Genomic DNA, 14,313 nt, shown 5'->3' on the forward strand with positions numbered 1-14,313 from the left:
GCACCTGGGAGATGGAGGTTGCAGTGAGCCGATATCGCAACACTGCACTCCAGCCTAAGCAACAGAACAAGACTCTGTCTCAAAAAAATAAAAAATAAATTTGTTAAGCTTTCTCAATTACAAATATTCCCTTTCTTTAGAAATCTCTCTATAGGTAATGGTACACACCTGTAATCCCAGCACTTGGAGATGACAGCCAAGGCAGGAAGATCGCTTGAGGCCAGGATTTTTGAGACTAGCCTGGGCAACAAAAGGAGAATCCGACTCTACGAAAAATAAAAAGTGAGTCGGGTATGATGGTGCCCACCTACATCCAAGCTACTCAGGAAGCTGAAATCAGAGGATCATGAGCCCAGCAGTTCAAGGCAGCAGTGAGCTACAATCAAGCCACTGCCCTCCAACTTGGGTGACAGGGTGAGATTCTGTCTCAAAAACAAAACAAAACTCAGAAACAAAACCCCAGAATAATCCCATTAAAAAGTGGGCAAAAGCCACGGGGCGCTGGGACCCATGCCCGCTGCCCAGGCCACCTGGACTCAGCCTCGCCAGGTGCCACCAGAGGCCTGGACCCCCAGGATTCCCCGCGCTCGCGCCTCTCGTCCAACTCGTGACCCTCGCCAACCGCCCTGCGGGCCCAGGGGGGCCGGGAGCGGGGCGGTCATCCGGACCAAAGCCATGACCTCTCACTGCCCAGGCCGCCAGCCCGCCCGGAAGCCGTAGACGAGAAGTAGGTAGCCATAGTCGGACTGAACCGCTGGGCCAGCGGGGCAGCCCCCTCCGAGCGCCGGCCGTCCAGTTCCTCGCCCCGATCCCCAACGCCGCTGGCCCAGAGGCAGCCTCAGGTGGGAGGGGGCTCACTTCACCTCGGTGCCTCAGTTCCCCCAGCTCTAAAACAGGGACTGGGCTGCCCAGTGGCCGAGAGGGGCTGGCTGTGGAGCCGAACCCCCGCCCTATAGGTGGCTCGCCGTCCGGTGAGGACGGTTTTCTAAGAGCAATACTTGGCCTGCCGCTCCCACTGCCCCCATAGCACTCACACAATTACCGGCCCTGTCCACGCGCGACCCATGGTGACCTCGGGGAACAACACCTCGGCTTCCTCCAGCATTGGCACCCGGAAGGGCTGATCTGGCTGCACAGGGCACGGGACGAGGCTGGGATCCTGCTGCCCTGATGAATGGACTGACCAACCGAGGCAGCAATGCCCCCACCGTGGCCCCTACGCCCCACTAACCCCCACACCCCATTCCGTGCAATAAACGACAGCAGTGCCCGCCCCTCCCCCAATAATGGGCAAAAGATCTCAATATATATTTTCCAACGGAAGACATACAAATGGCCAACAGGTATATGCAAACAGTTAACCTCACTAATCATCACAGAATCTGTCAAATTTATCTCTCTGTTGTTGCCGTGTAATCTTTGCATTGAATTCACATGGCAGGCCGGGCATGGTGGCTCACACCTGTAATCCAAACACTTTGGAGGCCAAGGTGGGTGGATCACCTGAGGTCGGGAGTTCAAGACCAGCCTGACCAACATGGTGAAACCCCGTATTTTAAAAAAAAAAAAAAAAAAAAAGAATTCACAGTGCAAAAATACAACAGCTGTTAGAAACAAGGGCTGCAGAGGGTATTTCCTGAGTTGTAAGAGTTGCTAGAATAATAAGATTCAGGATCCTAGCAGCATAAGAATATGTTTATGGGCCTCATTCAAGAAGTTTTTTTGTTGCCTTTCTTTTTTTTTTTTTAAGACAGAGTTTTACTCTGTTGCCCAGGCTGGAGCGCAATGGCGATCTCGGCTCACTGCAACCTCTGCCTCCTGGGTTCAAGATTCTCCTGCCTTAGCGCTCACGTAGCTGGGATTACAGGTGTGTGCCACCATGCCCAGCTAAATTTTTGGTATTTTTAGTAGAAATGGGTTTTTGCCATGCTAGCCAGGCTGGTCTCGAACTCCTGACCTCAGGTGATCTGCCCACTTCAGATTCCCAAAGTGCTGGAATTACACTGGAATTGAGACTAGCCTGGGCAACAAAGGGAGAATCTGTCTGTACAAAAAGTAAAATAAAAAGTTAGTTGGGAATTACAGACCTGAGCCACCATGCCCGGCCTTCTTTTAATTTTCTTCCTGAAATCCCAAGAAACTATAGTGCACTGTTGCCAGTGTGGGGTGAGGAAGATAGGTAGGGAAATGAGGGTTCCAAATAAAGCTTCATGCTGGGTGTGGTGGCTCATGCCTATAATCCCAGCATTGTGGGAGACTGAGGCGGATGGATCACCTGAGATTAGAAGTTTGAGACCAGTCTGGCCAACATGGTGAAAGCCCTTCTCTATTAAAAATACAAAATTTAGACAGGCCTCGTGGCAGGTGCCTGTGGTCCCAGCTACTTGTGAGGCTGAGGCAAGAGAATCACTTGAACCTGGCAGGTGGAGGTTTCAGTGAGCCAAGATCGCACCACTGCACTTTAACCTGGGTGACACAGTGAGGCTCTGTCTCACAAAACAAACAAACAAAAAGAAAAAGAATAAAACAATAAGGTTTCAAAGGCCAGCTAGACCAGCAGTGTTCCTCAAACTTTCACATTCACAAAAATCACCTGGGGGAATCTTGCTAAGATGCAGCGGATTTGAATTCAGACTGTGATTCAGTATTTCTTGTTTTTAAATGGAGTTTCGCTTGATCTCGGCTCATTGCAACCTCGCTCCCAGGTTCGAGGGATTCTCCTGTGTCAGCCTCCTAAGTAGCTGGCATTACAGAGGCCTACCACCATGCCCAGCTACTTTTTCTATTTTTAGTAGAGACGGGGTTTCACCACATTGGCCAGGATAGTCTCAAACTCCTGACCACAGGTGATCCGCCTGCCTCGGCCTCCCAAAGTGCTGGGATTACAGGCGCCAGCCACCATGCCCGGCCATGATTCAGTATTTCTAACAAGCTCCCTAGTGATTCCAGTGCTGCTGGTCTTTAGAGCATACTTTTGTAAGCAAGGATACTTAAAGCTAAAAAGGAATGTGGTTTTTTGTTTGTTTTTTGAGACAGGGTGTCACTCTGCTACCCGGTCTGAAGTGCAGTAGTGCAATCCTGGCTCACTTCAAGCAATTCTCCAGCCTTAGCCTCCTGAGTAGCTGGAATTACAGGTGCGCACCATCAGGTTCACCTAATTTTGTAATTTTAGTAGAGCCGAGGGTTTTACCATGTTGACCAGACTGGTCTCCAACTCCTAACCTAAAGTGTTGGGATTGGGATTACAGGTGTGAGCCACCTCGCCCAGCCTCTCTCTCTCTTTTTTTTTTTTTTTTTTTGAGATGGAGTTTCGCTCTCGTTGCCAAGGCTGGCATGATCTCAGCTCACCGCAACCTCCACCTCCTGGGATCAAGCGATTCTCCTGCCTCAGCCTCCAAAGTACCTGGGATTACAGGTGTGCACCACCACACCCAGCTAATTTTTTGTATTTTTAGTACAGACAGGGTTGGCCAGGCTGGTCTCGAACTCCTGACCGCCTGATCCGCCCACAGCCTCCCAAAATGCTGAGATTACAGGCATGAGCCACTGCACCTGGCCTATTTTATTTTTATTTTTACTTATTTATTGAGACGGAGTTTCGTTCTTGTTGCTGTTGTTACCCAGGCTGGGGTGCAATGGTGAGATCTCGGCTCACTGCAACATCTGCCTCCTGGATTCAAGCGATTTTCCTGCCTCAGCCTCCTGTGTAGCTGGGATTATAGGCGTTCACCACCACGCCCAGCTAATTTTTGTATTTTTAGTAGAGACAGGGTTTCTCCATGTTGGTCAGGCTGGTCTCAAACCCCTGACCTCAGGTGATCCACTGGTCTTGGCCTCCTGAGGTGCTGGGATTACAGGCATGAGCCACCACGCCTGGCCCTTTTATTTATTTATTTTTTTGAGATGGAGTCTCACTCTGCTGACGAGGCTGGAGTGCAATGGCATGATCTTAGATAACTGCAACCTCCGGTCCGGGTTCAAGAGATTCTCCTACCTCGGCCTCCTGGGTAGCTGGGAATTACTGGCACATGTCACCATGCCAGCTAATTTTTTTATATTATATTCTTAGTAGAGAGAGGGTTTCACCATGTTAGCCAGGATGGTCCGGATCTCCTGACCTCATGATCTGTCCACTCCCACCTCCCTAAGTAGCTGGGATTACAGGCATGAGCCACCATGCCAGGCCACATTTAGTTTTTAATTCCATTTTCACTTACCTGGTATTACCTTAGGACAGAACCACCTTCAAGAAATCAGCTAGATACCTACAAGAAAAGTATCACACTTCTCTGAGGAACCTTTAAAAGGCATAGGTACTATCTTCATTAGATAATGAGAGTAGCCTGGATTCTCGAGGTTACCATTTTTACACCATAAATTCATTTTTCTTTCTTAATTTAATTTTTTCTTAATTTAATCAATAGGCTGTGCCCAGTGGCTCACACCTGTAATCTCAGCACTTTGGGAGGCCCAAGCGGGTGGATCGCCTGAGGTCAGGAATTCGAGACCAGCCTGGCCAACATCGTGAAACACCACCCCTCTACTAAAAATACAAAAATTAGCCACGCATGGTGGTGCACACTTGTAATCCCAGCTACTCAGGAGGCTGAGACAGGAGAATCACTTTAACCAAAGAGGCAGAGTTTGCAGTAAGCCTCGATCGCGCCATTGCAATCCAGGCTGGGCTGCAGACCGAGGCCCTGATTTTTGTTGTTGTTTTGTTTTTGAGACAGGGTCTCGGTCCTCAAAATCAAAACAATGACAAAAATCAGTGAGGCTCCAAGTTGTGTGAATCTGTCTGCAGCAATAGAGGTCAACTTTGGTGTCCCACTAGCATCATCTACACAGCTAAATTTGACTGACTTTTAAAAAATAAAACTAAAAATAGAATTATCTGGGGAGTTTAAAGACCTCTGATGCCAGGGCCCATTCCAGACCAACTCATTGAGAATAGCTGGGAGTGAAACCCATGCATTGGTATTTTTAAAAATTCTCTGGCCGGGCATGATAGCTCACGCCTGTAATCCCAGTACTTTGGGAGGCCAAAGTAGGAGTATTGCTTGAGACCAGGAGTTTGAGACCAGTCTGAGAACGCGGTGAAACCCTGTCTCTACAAAAGAATACAAACACTACCCAGGCAGTGTTTGTACTGGGTGGGAAGCACCTGTGGTCCCAGCTACTGGGGAGGCTGTGGTGGGAGGATCATTTGAGCCCAGGAGGTTGAGGCTGCAGTAAGCAGTGATTGCACCACTGCAGTCCAGCCTGGGCGACAGAGCAAGACCCTGTCTCAAAGGAAAAATAAAAGCCTCACCAAAATGCAGATACTTTCGAGAGTTCATGCTAGAGTGGGTAACTCTCTGGGCATCTTATATTAGGCATAAGTAAATCCGTATTATAGTAACATTGCTTTTCTTTTTTTGTTTTTTCTTTTTTTTTAATTTTTTTAAAGACAGGGTTTAACCATGTTGGTCAGGCTGGTCTTGAACTCCCGACCTCAGATGATCCACCCGCCTTGGCCTCCAAAGTGCTTGGATTACAGGCGTGAGCCAGCACGCCCAGCCGTAACATTGCTTTTCAAACAGGAGCTCCGAAGCCATCCCCTGCTGCTACTTTGGTCATTATATTGAACTTAAATGCTAGTTGCTGGTAAAGCAGCATGTAAACAGCTCTCATAGCTTTTGGAAAATTGAGATATAATTCATATACCTTACAATCTTTCCATTTAAAGTGTGCAATCCAGTGGTTTTGGGATATTCACAGAGTTGTACAACCATCACCATAATCAATTTTAGATAATTTTCACCAACCCAAAAAGAAATTCATACCCTTTAGCTATCACTACTCAATCCCTCCATCCTCCCCAGACCTAGGCAATCCTTAGTCTATAGACTTTCATATTCAAGTATTTTCACATAAATAGAATGTGGTCTTTTGTGACTGCATGTAGCATAACATTTTTCAGGTTCATGCATGTTATAGCACGTAACAGTACTTTCTTTTTATTGCAGAATAAGTTTTCGCTGCATGGATGTCACATTTGAAAAATCTAGGGCCTGCTTCGGTGGCTCATGGCTGTAATCATAGTATTTGGAAGGCCATGGCAGAAGGATCGTTTTAGCTCAGGATGTAGAGGCTGCAGTGAGCCAAGATCACACCACTGCAACTCCAACCTGGGTGACAAAGTGAGACCTCATCTCAAAAAGTAAAATAAAAAATAAAAATAAAAATATGTTTATCAGCAGATAGACATTTGGGTCTCATGTGCTTTTAAGATTTTTTATTTTTAGAGATAGGATCTTGCTCTTTTGTCCAGGCTAGAGTGCAGTGGTGCAATCATGTCTCACTGTAGCCTCAAACTCCTAAGCTCAAGCAATGCTCCTGCCTCAGCCTCCTGCATAGCTAGGACTATAGGTATACACCACCATGCCTGGATAATTAAAAGAAAAATATTGTAGAGACGGGGTGTCCCTATGTTACCCAGGCTGGTCTGGAACTCCTGGCCTCAAGTGATCCTCCTGTGTCAGCCTCCCAAAGTGCTGGGATTACAAGCATGGGCCACCAGGCCTGGCCAATTTAAGATTTTTATTTTATTTTATTTTTTCAATTTAAGACTTTTGAAAAGGCAGTATTATTGGGTATAAGTATCCTTCCAGAATTTTTTTTTTTTTCAGATGGATTCTCACTCAGCCACCTGGGCTGGCATGTAGTGGCGCAATCTCGGCTCACTGCAACCACTGTCTGCCAGGTTCAAGCGATTCTCCCACCTCAGCTTCCTGAGGAGCTAGGATTACAGGCACCCGCCATCATGCCTGGATAATTTTTTATTTCAGTAGAAACCGGGTTTCACCATTTTGGCCGAGCTGGTCTTGAACTCCTGACTTCAGGTGATTTGCCTGTCTTGGCCTTCCAAAGTGCTGGGATTACAGGCATGAGCCAGTGTGTCTGGCCCTGAATTTTTTTGATTGCATATATAGACATTTCTAATGAAAAAAGATAGAATCTTTACCTGCTATGGCAGAGTCCGTTTTTAAAAACTTTGTATGAAGAGAATTGGAAGTTGGTTGGTTAATTCAAATGGCTTCCCATTAATAATCTACTGGACATAAAAGTCAATAGGCTGTTAACATCACTCATATATACATATATATATTCAAGATGGAGTCTCACTCTGTTGCCCAGGCTAGAGTACAGTAGCGAGATCTCAGCTCACCACAACCTCCGCCTCCCAGGTTCAAGCAATTCTCCTGCCTAAGCCTTCTGAGTAGCTGGTATTATAGGCATGTGCCACCACACCCGGCTAATTTTTGTATTTTTAGTAGAGACAGGGTTCACCATGTTGGTCAGGCTGGTTTCAAACTCCTGACCTCGTGATCTGTCGCCTCAGACTCCCAAAGTGCTGAGATTACAGGAGTGAGCCACCGCACCTGGCCCATTCATATGTTTTATAGGGAATTGGAGGTAAATGTTGGTTAGGTTAGTTTCAGTTAAGAGAACTGCTCCTGCACTTGGACTTTTTTAAAGAGGATGAATTTCCCCTATCTCATTACATAATAACATATATTGAACACTTACTACGTGACAAGCATTTAAGTGCTTTGCATGCATTAATTCTTTCAATCATCAACAACCCTATGAATGAGTACCATTAGTATCTCCTTTTTATAGATGAGGAAACTAAGGTGTACAGGAAAGAAAATTAAATTGTTCACAGTTATGCACACTGTGAGTGGCAGAGATTTAATTCAAACCCAGTCTGGTCAGTAGAATCCACTCTTAAGCATGGTACACTATGGACTTATCAGTTTAAATTGCTTTATAGGATGTGATTATAGGAATGTGTCAAGTCATAGTTGATTTTATTTTGTATTGTTCTATCATCTATTTATTTAGAGACAGAGTATTGCTCTGTCACCCAGCTGGAGTGCAGTGGCATGATCTCAGCTCACTACAACCTCTATGTCTTGGGTTCAAGTGATTCTCATGCCTCAGCCTGCCAAGTAACGGTGCAGGTGTGCACAACCATGCCCAGATAATTTTTCTAGTTATAGTAGCATTGGGTTTTCACCATGTTGGCCAGGCTGGTCTCGAACTCCTCTGCTCAAGTGATCCACCCACCTCAGTCTCCCAAAGTGCTGGGATTACAGGCTTCAGCCACTGCACCGGCCTCATGTCATACTTGATTAATCATTTGTTCTAAGAAAAAAATTGGCCAGGCCTGATGGCTTATGCCTGTAATTCCATCACTTTGGGAGGCCAAGGTGGGTGGTTCACCTGAGATCAGGAATTCGAGACCAACATGGTGAGCATGATGAAACCCTGTCTCTACTAAAAATACCAAAAAATTAGCCAGGTGTGGTGGCACACACCTGTAATCACAGCTACTCGGGAGGCTGAGGCAGGAGAATTGCTTGAACCCTGGAGATGGAGGTTGCAGTGAGCCAATATGGCACCACTGCATTCCAGCCTGGGTGACAGAGCAAGACTTCGTCTCAATAAAAACAAACAAAGAAAAAAAAAAAAATCGCCGGGCATGGTGGCTCACGCCTGTAATCTCAGCACTTTGGGAGGGCGAGGCAGGCGGATCACCTGAGGTCAGGAGTTCAAGACCAGCCTGGCCAACATGGTGAAATCCCATCTTTATAAAAATAAAAATAAAAAATTTTTAAAAAAGAAAAAAAATAAGAAACAATTTTGTTACGCTTCCTCTATTATAAATATTCCCTTTGTATTGAAATCTCTCCATAGGTAATGGTACACACCTGTAATCCCAGCACTTTGAGAGGCCAAGGCAGTAGGATCGCTGGAGGCCAAAAGTTTTGAGACTAGCCTGGTCATCAAAGCAAGAACCCATCTCTATGAAAAATAAAATAAAAAATTAGTTGGGTATGGTGGTGCCTAGGTATAGTCCAAGCTACTCAGGAGGCTGAGATCAGAGGATCACTTGAGTCCAGCAGTTCGAGACTGCAGTCAATATGATTGAGCCACTACCCTCCAGCTTGGGTGACAGGGTGAGACCCTGTCTCAAAAACAAACAAAATTCAAGGTCTGGGTAAGAATGAAAACATCCCCATAAGCCTCCCTGACCTCAGCACACACACACACACATACACACATGCTAACTGTCCTTTCTTCCTGCCTATGGGTTTGCTGCCTTCTCTGGGGAGGTGCTCAGCAGGATGTCTCTGCAGGTTCAGCGCGCTCATCCTAAGGCACTTGCTACACACAGGCCCAAAGGGGCAGGTGAGGGAGCCAGAGAGGGATCAGCTCTGACTCAGAAAGGGCTGGGGAAACAGACAGGAAAACCTCACAGCTTTCTCCGTCCCTCCCCAGGGAAGATGCACACAATGCTGGGAGCCCAGACATCAGGCTGGGGTGACTCCTGGGCTCAAGGGAGGAGGCATCCGGGGCCGGCCTTGGGCCCTCCCTGTCACCGTTCTGTGTAGAGCTCCAGCAGGAAAGGATGAGGCCCTGTGCTGGTGGGAAGAGGAGCAACAAAGGGTCAAAGACAGACCTGGTTCTAGAACAGAGCTCTGCTCAGGCAGGAGGGAGGGAAGGTGAGACCTGGAAAGACACAGTCTGGGATGGAGATGGTTCAACTCTGAGAACAGAGCAGAGAAAGGAAACTGGTCCCCAGAAAGCAAGCAGCCCCTGTGTGGAGAACTGCCCTTCCCCTCACTGCTTACACAGGGTTCCACCTCCTGGACCCTGCAGAGGGAGACCCGGTGATCCCAGAAGACTATAGGGAAATCACCCTGATTCCTGGCCTCGTGCAGAAGCCTATCGCTAGCTTTGCTGATTTTATATGAGGATGACAATGATGATAATTTTTTTTTTTCTGAGACAGGAGTCTCTCTCTTTCTCCCAGGCTGGAGTGCCATGCAGCAATCTCTGCTCATTGCTATCACATCAATAAGATGTGTTATAGGAACGTGCCAAGTCATAGTTTATTTTATTTCATGTTGTTCTATCATCTGTTTATTTAGAGACAGAGTATTGCTCTGTCACCCAGGCTAGAGTGCAGTGGCATGATCTCGGCTCACTAAAACCTCTGTGTCTCAGGGTCAAGTTCAAGTGATCCTCCTGCCTCAGCCTCCTGAGTAGCTAGGATTACAGGCACCCACCACTACGGCTGGCTAATTTTGTATTTTTAGTAGAGACAGGGATTTGCCATATTGCCCAGGCTGGTCTTGAACTTCCGACTTCAAGTGATCTGCCTACCTTGGTCTCCCAAAGTCTGGGATTATAGCTGTGAGCCACCGCGTGCTGGCCTGTTATTATTATTTTTTTATATGGGACACTTCACACATTTTTGTGGCATCTTTGCACAGAGGCAAGCTAATCTCTGTATCATTCCAGTTTTAGCACATGCGATGCCAAAGGCAGCACAGTGAGCTTTGCTGATTTTGAGCAGCCCTTCCTGTTGGCCAATGGAAATTGGACTGGAGGAAGCACCCGGCTCAACCAGCACTCCTCCTGAAGTCATGCTGTGCTCAAGGTCAAGGAGAGGCCATGGACAGGGTTGAGGACCTGGGAGAGCCCTGGAGCCTGAGCCAAGCTTGAGACCTTTGCTTACTCCCAGGTGGGCCAGCAGGAATGATTGGCCCCATCTTGCCAGCAGGAGGGAAACCTCTACCTGACTGACTAGTCTGATGCAGAGGAAGCCAACACACAGGCATCAAGGGCCTTGGGCTAAAAACAGTGGAGCCATCTCCATCTCCGGCTTTGTGCTGGGCAAGGCAGTGGATGTACTGAACCAGGGACTCCCCCATGTGTCTCCCCAGGAAAACAAGCTCACTTGCCTGTTGCAAGTCAGCCCACCCGTGTCAGGGCAAATTGGCTGCTGGAGAAGGATGTTCTTCTGAAGCCTGCTTGGGGTGGGGTGTGGGGAAGAGCAGTTCACGCACAGGCAGGCTGGACCTTTTTTTTTTTAAGCTGGAGTCTTGCTCTGTCGCCCAGGCTAGAGTGCAGTAGCACGATCTTGGCTTACTGCAACCTCCACCTCCCTGGTTCAAGCGATTCTCCTGCCTCAGCCTCCTGAGTAGCGGGGACTACAGGCGTGTGCCACCACGCCAGGCTAATTTTTTGTATGTTTAGTAGATACAGGGTTTCACCATGTTAACCAGGATGGTCTAGATCTCCTAACCTTGTGATCTGTCCACCTTGGTCTCCCAAAGTGCTGAAATAACAGGCGTGAGCCACTGCGCCCAGCCAACTTTTTTTTTTTTTTTCTGAGACAGATTATAGAAATGTGCTACGTCACAGTTTATCTTTTTAAAATTAATTATTTTATTTTAAACTGAATCTTGCTCTGTCACCCAGCCTGGAGTGCTGTGGCACAGTCTCAGCTCACTGCCACCTCTCCTTGTGGAGTTCAAGGGATTCTCCTGTCTCAGCCTCCTGATAGCTGGCATTACAGGCACCCACCATCAGGCCTGGCTTTTTTTTTTTTTTTTTTTTTTTGGTATTTTTAGGAGAGATGGGGTTTCATGACATAGGCCAAGCTGATCTCGAATTCCTGACCTCAAGTGATTCGCCTGCTTCGGCCTCCCAAAGTGCTGGGATACAGGTGTGAGGCACGGCGCCCGGCCTTTTCTTTTCTTCTTGAGGCAGAGTCTTGCTCTACCACCCAGGTTAGAGTGCAGTGGTGCAAATCACGGATCACGACGGCCTCGATCTCCCTGGGTCAAGTGATCCTCCCAAGTAACTGGGATTACAGATGTACACACCACATCCAGGTAACTTTTGTATTTTTTGTAGAGATGGGTTTCACCACGTTGCCCACACTGGTCTTGAACTCCTAGGCTTAAGTGATTTCACCTGCTTCAGCCTTCTAAACTGCTGGGATTACAAATGTGAGCCACCATGTTCAGCCAGGCAGCGCTTCTGACTCACCCACTGCCTGGTCCCCACCTCAGGACTGTCTGGGTAGCTCAGCCCACAGCATCTACATTGTCAACATTTCCCCAAGAGACGCTTCTACCTAGATACAGTCTCTGTGCTCAACTTTGCTGCCGGGTCCAAGAGGTGATCAACCAGCCTTTCCCCAATGAGATCCTGCAGAAACACAGTGAGGGCTGGGAGGCAGGAGTGGGAAGGCTGGATCTGGAAGTTAGGAATTTTTTTTTTTGAGACAGAGTTTTGATCTTGTTGCCCAGGCTGGAGAGCAATGGTGCGATCTTGGCTTACCACAACATCTGCCTCCTGGCTTTAAGTGATTCTCTTGCCTCACCCTCTTAAGTAGCTGGGATTACAGGCATGCACCACCACGTCCAGCTAATTTTGTATTATTAGTAGACATGGGGTTTCACCATATTGGTCAGGGTGGTCTTGAACTCCCAATTTCAGGTGATCTGCCCGCTTCAGTCTTCCAAAGTCCTGGGATTACAGGCGTGAGCCATCACGCCTGGTAAAATTAGGAATTTTATTGAAGCCACTAAGCTTAAGTATAGAAGCTGACCACCACACTTCACTTTCTCTGTACCATTCCCTCCAATCTTCCAGTCTTGGCACCTGTTGAGGTGTCTCAGAAAGAATGGCTAGGCCCATCAGAGGCAAAGAGAACCTGAGGCCTTGAGGAAGAGAAGATCAGGAGCTCTGAGCCCACAGCAGCCAGCCTTTCCCTCCCAGAAACTCAGGTGAGGATGGGAGCAGTGGCTCATGCCTATAATCCCAGCACTTTGGGAGGCCAAGGCAGGCGAATCACCAGGTAAAAGATCGAGACCAGACTGGCCAACGTAGTGAAACCCAGACTCTACTAAAAATACAAAAATTAGCTAGGCATGGTTGTGGGTACCTCTAATACCAGCTACTCAGGAGGCTGAGGCAGGAGAATCACTTGAACATTGGAGGCGGAGGTTGCAGTGAGCTGAGATCGCACCACTGCACTCTATCCTGGGTAACAGAGTGAGACGCTGGCTGAAAAAGGAAGGAAGGGAGGGAAGCAAAGGGAGGAAGAAAGGAAGGAAGGAAGTCAGGTGATCAGTGGGGTTTGGGTGTTTCTATTTCTGCTGTGTCTGCCTTAGTTGTGGAGCAGCAATGGGTTTAGCCAGTTGGATCTTTGAGCAGAAACAGCTATGAACTTGTTCCTCTACCACTGAATTCTCAAATCCCACATTGTTGATTCACTGACATGTTAAAGTTTTACCTGTGTTCTGTTTCTACTCCAGCCCAAATAAAACCTCTAAACTGTTCAAGTCCTAGCTGGGCACAGCAGCTCACAACTATAATCCCAGCACTTTGAAAGGCCAAGATGGGCAGATCACCCAAGGTCCGGAGTTTGAGACCAGCCTGGCCAACATGATGAAACCTTGGCTCTACCAAAAATACAAAAATTAGCCAGGTGTGGTGGCACATGTAGTCCCGGCTATTCAGGAGGCTAAGGCAGGAGAACTGATTGACCTGGGAGGTGGAGGTTGCAGTGAGCCAAGATCACACTACTGTACTCCAGCTTGGGCGACAGAGCAAGACTCCATGTCATAAATTAAATAAATAAATAAATAAATAAATAAACGGTATAAGTCCTAAGACTACTGAATAGAAATGACCAAAAGTTAGAGCACACCCTGCCCTGGGGGGCTCCCTGGGGGAGATCTGGGCTCACTTCAATCCTCTAGAGGAAGCAGGACCCTGCTGACACCTTGATTTCAGTCTTCTGGCTTCCAGAACTGTGAGGAAATCAATTGCTACTGTTTGAAGCCACTGAGTTTGTAATCTGTTACTTGCAACCTCAGGAAACTGAAAGGCTGGGTGACCCTGGGCAAAACCCCTTCCCTCTCCTTGTCTCTGTGTCTTTGCCTCTGTGCCCACCATGCAGCTTTTGGCTCACTGGCCCCTGACACCATCTGGGCAGGGACCCCTGAGGACATGTAGAGAGTGTGGTGGGCCGAGGGCCTCCTGGAACTGCCCTGGGCAGGCCCCAGCAGGCTTATGTCTGGAGCTGCCTCCCTTGACAGATGCAAGAGGCGTGGGCTCCAGTGCAGACCCCGGTGACTTTGGACAAGACACTGTTGCCCCTTGCACCTCAGTTTCTTCTGTGAGGTGACAGCCCTCTCACCTGCTAGGTTTGCTGGGAGAGTTCACAGGGTTCTATAATCATGGCAGGGTCTCAGTCCATTGTGGATGTCAGGATTTCACTGTCATTCTTATTTTTAATTATTTATTTATTTATTTTTTAGACAGCGCTCTCTATTGCCCAGGCTGGAGTGCAGTGGTGAGAGAAGGAAAGAAGGAAGGAAGGAAGGAAGGAAACGGAGAAAGAAAAAAAGAGAAGAAAGAAAGAAGAAAGAAAGAAAGAAAGAAAGAAAGAAAGAAAGA

At 47.6% G+C, this 14,313-nt stretch overlaps 1 non-coding gene and 1 pseudogene across 2 annotated transcripts in view; one reads left to right on the forward strand and one right to left on the reverse strand.

Annotated features, from left to right (window-relative positions):
- The first annotated feature begins 510 nt into the window (after positions 1-510).
- The window catches only part of LOC116543796, a 14,682-nt pseudogene continuing 879 nt past the window's right edge, over positions 511-14,313 (forward strand). The window contains exon 1 of the transcript XR_004265702.1: positions 511-716. The product of XR_004265702.1 is annotated as a nucleoside diphosphate kinase A pseudogene (transcript). The remainder of the gene's footprint in view (positions 717-14,313) is intronic.
- Positions 10,284-10,386, reverse strand: LOC116543799. Its single transcript, XR_004265704.1, has one exon. It is a non-coding gene; the product is annotated as a U6 spliceosomal RNA (small nuclear RNA).

This window comes from Sapajus apella, unplaced genomic scaffold (genome assembly GCF_009761245.1).
Source record: "Sapajus apella isolate SASKATOON/1434 unplaced genomic scaffold, GSC_monkey_1.0 scaffold196, whole genome shotgun sequence".
Taxonomy (NCBI): Eukaryota; Metazoa; Chordata; class Mammalia; order Primates; family Cebidae; genus Sapajus; species Sapajus apella.